We start from the raw sequence: 6,208 nt of genomic DNA, 5'->3' as shown, positions 1-6,208 counted from the left end.
CCTAGCATAAAATGCTTCAAAGTTATTGGAAGAAAATGTTACATCAAAAGGACTGATGAAAAACTTGGCAAGTTTGAACCCAGAGCCGATGAGGGCATTCTCCTTGGTTACTCTTCTTGAAGTAAAGGATATAAGTGTTATAATAAAAGATTTGAGAAAATTATTGAAAGTACTGATTTTGTGGTTGATGAAGCATGCAAAAATCCAAAGCAGGTAAAATCCAAAGATTGTGGAGAAGATGAGGATTATACTTCCACATCAAATTAGACTAATTCTGAACAAGAAACCAATGAAGCACCATAAGAATAGATAACGGCAGAAGAAAAGACTCCATCTAGGTATGCTAAGAAAAGTCATCCAGAGACTCAAATATTGGGATAGAAAGAGGTAGGTGTGCAGACAAGAAGAACTATTTCAGAAGCTTCAAGCTATCTAGCATTAGTTTCCTCCATCGAACCTCAAAATGTAAATGAAGCGTGCAAATATGAAAATTGGGTCAAGGCCATGAATGAAGAACTTGAGCAAATTGAAAAGAGTAATACTTTGGAATTAGTTCCTAGACCTCATGACAAGAATATCATAGGAACCAAATGGATATTCAAAAACAAGCTGAATGAAAATGGTGAAGTTATTAAAAACAAGGCCAGACTTGTTTGTAAAGGATATGCTCAATAAGAAGGTATATATTTTGAAGAAACTTTTGCACCTGTTCTATACTTGAAGCCATAAGAATGTTCCTTGCTCTTTCTAGTTTTCAGAAATTCAAAGTATACCAAATGGATGTAAAATCTGTCTTTCTTAATGGGGACTTAGAAGAAGAAGTACATTGAGCAACCTGACAGATTCATCCTTTGAAATGATCCAAAACTTGTATGCAGACTCAGAAAGGCTCTCTATGGTCTAAAACAAGCTCCAATGGCCTGGTATTATTGTCTTGACAAGTACCTCCATCAACAAGGTTTTTCAAAAGGATCAACTGATAGCAATCTATATACAAAGATTGAGAATCATAAATTGCTAATACTTGTTGTGTATGTTGATGATATCATTTTTGGTAGAAATGAAGAAGCCATGAGTCAAAACTTTGCTTTGGTAATGCATCAAGAATTTGAAATGTCCCTGCTTGGTGAGCTCACATATTTTCTTGGTCTACAAGTTCAATAAAAGAAAGATGGTATTTTTCTGTCACAAACCAAGTATCTCAGGAAGATCTTGAAAAAATACGGCATGGAATATTATAAACCAATATGTACCCCAATGGTAACAGGATGCAATCTTAGCTCAAATGATGAATCAACAACAGTACATCAACCAACCTACAGATCCATGATTGGTAGTCTGCTTTATCTAACAGGTACCTGACCATACATCATGCATGCAGTGGTGTTACACTAAAAACTGTCACCATGACTATTTACAGTTAGTATGGCTCTATCAACAGTCATGCTATCCTCTTAGGCAAGTCTTATGCCTCTGCTCTCCATGTCAAACTCCAAAAAGAGAGAAAGTCTTTATAAATGTATTTATCTCTGGGTACGCAGGTTCTCTCAACCTTACCTGCGGGTACGCACCCAATGTTCACAAAAGCTGCATCCTTGGACGCTCTGTATGTAAAGGGGCAGGTGCGTCCCCCTGTAAAGGTCAAAATGCGCAAGTTTCATCTTTAAAAAGTTACTTGTGGTCATTTCTAGAGCATTCTAGAAGGTTGTTCGACGTGTATTGAGCGCCTCCAGATGGTTCATGCACCCTACCAAAGAGGAACTTATCCCATCAATAAGGGAGCTATCCCATCCAAAGAGGGGATTATCCCATTGATGGTGGACCTGATTAACTTCCTCTTGAGCACTATAAATACAGGCATTGGGCCAGAAGGAGGGGAGGTTGGAAGCTATACATTTCTAAGGGTAGATGCTGCTGGAATTAGGACTCCCATTTAGAAGCTTGTGAGGAGAGATTGCCATCTTTGCTTGTTCTATTTGGAAGTGGGTGAGCTTTGTCAAAGTAAAGGAGAACTCTTGATGGACCCTGGGAGGGACTTGCACAACACCAAGGCTCAGGTTGTATTTGTTCCTTTTGTTACCTATTAATGCAAATGAGTCCATTCTTCTCAATAACTTGTTATTTATGAGTTGTTTCATGTACTCCTTGGTCTATGTGTTAAATATGTTTTATTCTATGAGATTATCAAGTGCTATTTAATCGTTTGATTGTTAGTGGATGCAGGTTTCAAAGTGAAGGAGGAGCTCATCCGGATCAGCGGAGCTGGACTGCTACAACAGCGTTGGACTACAGGTAGGATCTAAACACTTGATTTCCCATATAGTAAATGCATGTTTAGAGAAGGATTGCTCTTGTTTGTCTTGTTTGTCACTAGAGAGTCTTAGGCTCCTAGGGAGGTTGGTTGTGTCCGCACAATCGACTCTTTCCGCCTGACAAATTGGCGACTCCTGGGGACTCCATTGATGTGAAAGTCTTTTCCTTTGTATGCAACTTTGCTCTGAGAAAAGTCATTTATTTTCTGGTTTTTGGCTCTGTGACTTTGTTTTTGGGTGGGTTAGCTTAGGGTTAGATTCAATTTAGTTTTTCTTGAATTTTCCAGTAGGACGCACCCTCTGAGTATTGCACAGTGCGTCCCTGGACGCACTGTCGCTGTGTGCACAGAGCGGGCCCGCACCTGTCTTAACGGGTTGCCTGCGTCCCCTGCTAAAATTTAAGAAAATTCCATTTTTTGCATTTTTTCTCTTAGATTTTGCTTTTTCTTAGTTTTTACTGCCCAGATCCATTAGTCTCTTGTCAAAGATCTTCACCTGAACTTGTTTCGATAGCATTGAGTGTTTTAGTGGATTTCATAGAAGTTTAAGCCCTAGGGTTTGATTTTTGAGTAGGTCTTGTAGTGACTTTGGCGGTAGAAGTTGTCAAGCCTTAGATCTCTCTGGTTTTGTCAGCATTCTTAGAAGTCAGACCTGTCATAAAGTCTACCTGTGAGAGCAACTTACCATTGAGTTGTCTCTTTGGCAAATTTCGAAGTGCTTGTTGATTGAGTATTGAATTCCATTTTACAAAAAGAACAAAAAGATTTGAGTTTTGTTTTGACTAGTCTTTTGATTCTGCATTAGCTGGTCCTTGACTTGATTTTGGTCAAGTAAAACAACCTAGAATCATCTTTGTAGGCTTTTGCCTCGTTAGGTTTGCTTAGAGTAAATTTCTTTTTGATTTGCTTGTGAGTCAAGTTTTCATAGATTTTATAGCTTTTGAGATTGATTTTCGTTAAAATAGATTTATATGCTTTATTTAAAAAGAGAAAATACAAAAACATCTCCTTTGAAAAGTTTTGTTTCAAGTAGCTTTGAAGGGTTTTGAAAGAAAAAGAGTTTTTCGTGCACGTAAGGAGTGGTCATGTTTGTATGCTTGGAAAGATAAAGAGAATTGTTTCTTTGATTGTCTTTACTAAGAAAGTTGTTTTCTATAAAATTTGCATCTCTCAACTCTCTTAGTTAGGAATTTCATTGAAAGAGGAAAGTAGCGTAAATCATCTTAGGTGCATCTTTGTAGTGGTTTGAGTCGAGTCTACACACCATTGGTTTCACTTCCGCTACCTTTTGTCTTTAAGAAAAACCATAAAATTAACGCTTAAAGTAAAATCAACGTAGTAACTTTTATTTACTAGGGCTCTGAAACACCAATTTAGATCAGGCTAGTGTCTTGGAGTAGGAGAGTAATTAACTCTCCAAGACAACAAAACCAAACAAGTAGCTTATCTTGTGATAGAATAAATCCAATTGTCTCATTTGTACTCTGGGAAAGCTCCTCTTAAAGGAGAAGCACGAGCTCGTGTCCGAACCAGTGAGGGGATCAATCCCCCCTCGTTGGGAACGACGCCAGACACGCACGTATTACAAACGGTAAACCTCGGATTAACCATTGTCGAGGAGCCAGGGGTCACTTGTCGGTAAACCTTGGATTATTGTCAAGGAGCCGGCAAGGGGATTGAGCTTGATACTCTGCCCTTGCGTGCTGTCGGAGTGTAGACTGTTCCCCCAGGTGCATTTGTTGCGGTTGGTAACCTTAGTGACCATTATCTTTAGGATTCTACCGAGGTGACGGTGGAGGGAAGATCCCACTGTACCTGGAGCAGACGTCGGCTAGACTCACTTGGATTTTCGGGGGGTTCACTTCACTCGAGACGGTTAAAGTGGAGGAACTTGTGCCGGTCTATTCATTAAGCAGGTTGCCGGGGTAACTGTTCCACCCGCCACTTCTGTACTGAATCCGGCGATGTTGGGCTTCATCACCAACTAGCGTTTTCGGTCTGGAAGGCTACTGTTTGTGCTTGGTTTGACGCCCTAGATTCTTTAGGCGTGTGATTCAAATTTGTTTGGTTCTTTAGAGACTTTAGGTGGTTTGATTTGAGATTTTACTTTGTTTTCGTGTGTAGTAGTTAAAAGTTTTTAGCTGTGGCGGAATTACCGAGACAGTCCCGTAGACTTCGGGGCCAGTCTCCTGAAGTTGTTTCTGTGGCCGAATTGTTGAGAAGATCCCGTAGACTTAGGGGATCACCTCCTCGAGACGACCCCGGTAATCTAGAAGGTTTAAAGGTCCTTGTAACTCCTCCTAGTGGCAGTAGAGTAGGTTCACCTGAAGAAGGAGAATCTTCCTTGGTAGTCCATTCAGATTACCAAGGCTTAGAGACAGGTTATAATCCCGAAGCTGTTACAGTTTCTGAGCTTGTTGGTAGTTTTTCGTCTGCTAGTGATACAGGCGAAGAACCTGAAATATCTGAACCTGTTACTCCGACTTCTAGTGTTCCAGATTCACCAAGAGTAGAACGAGTTATCACCGAAAATCTTCCTACTGGTTTGATTGCTATTGAAGAACTTGCTCCAGAGGAAGAAATAGGCGTCTCTAACCTTGAAGATCAACTTACTATTGATCTAAGGGAGCGTGAATCTATCTTTTACAGTCCTCCTAGAAGTACTACTTGGTACCTTTCGTTAACCAATTATTTAGACAACTCAGGGGTAGGTTTTTCTACACCTCGTACTCCTTTTCCACCTGGAGGTATTTATACTCCTGTAAATATGTCTGGTCAGTCGTCCGTGTTTACTCAAAGTCCTGAATCTTTCTTACACGGCGGTCCTTCTGTTCCCACCGGGTATCAATCACTTTCTGGTACCTTTGCGGGGGCATCTCCTCAACCCATTGATCATGGGTTATTAGCTGGAAACAATGGTAATATACCATTGGGTGTAGGAGACATTTACATGATGTCAGGTTCAGTTCCCGTTTCCCAACCTCAAGGTGGCCAATTACCGCCTGGGGGGCAGCCTCAGTTAACGCCTGGGGGGCAACCTCAAGGTACACAAATTGTGTCTGGGGGGCAACCTCAAGGTCAGTATGTACCTATGGTGCAATACATGCCTCAAGGTCAACCCCAGCCTCAATATGTACCCCAGGGTCAACCTCAGTATCAATATCAACCTCAAGGATGGCAACCTCAAGGATGGCAACCTCAAGGGTATCAACCCCAAGGGTATCAACCTCAAGGGTATCAACCTCAAGGTCAAGGTCAACCCCAGTATCCGTATTTACCTCAAGGTTATCAACCTCAAGGTCAATACTCGAGTCAAGGTTATCAACCACCTCAAGGTCAGTCATATGTTCAAGGTATGGGAACTGCACCTTACAATTATCAATCCTATCCTCAATCCGGTTATGGATCTCAGTATCCTCAACCTGTTACGGGTCAATACCCCGGAATGTTAGTGTGGGATCCATCACAGGGTCAACAGGTGTTGCAGCCAAGTATACAGTTGGTACCTCAAGCTGGACAACCCGTAGTTTCTGGTCCACCCCAGCAACCGCAACCTGTCCAGTCAAATGTTCAAACTTCTGTAACTTCGGTAGTTACTCAGCCGCCAATTGCACCTAGTACTCCATCTCAAACGGCTGCTGCAACTACCGCTACATCTGCCGCACTTACTTCTGGAGTATCGACAGCTCCGGTTTCTACTGTCTCTGTAACCACTCCTCAGACATCTTTACCGTTGTCTGGATCTACGATTCAAACCACGGTCCAGATGCCTACAGGTCAGCCTGGTATAAGTACGGTTGTCACTACTCAACCTCAATTTGTTCAACAACCGTACCAGGGACAGTACCAACCTGGGCAAGCTGTCCAACAACCGGTTTACCAGTATCAACCGTATCC

The sequence above is a fragment of the Pinus tabuliformis genome, chromosome 3_1 (assembly GCF_031772625.1).
Source record: "Pinus tabuliformis cultivar Carrire ecotype Pingquan chromosome 3_1, CPIR1, whole genome shotgun sequence".
NCBI lineage: Eukaryota > Viridiplantae > Streptophyta > Pinopsida > Pinales > Pinaceae > Pinus > Pinus tabuliformis.
Note: the sequence above shows the minus strand (reverse complement) of the source record.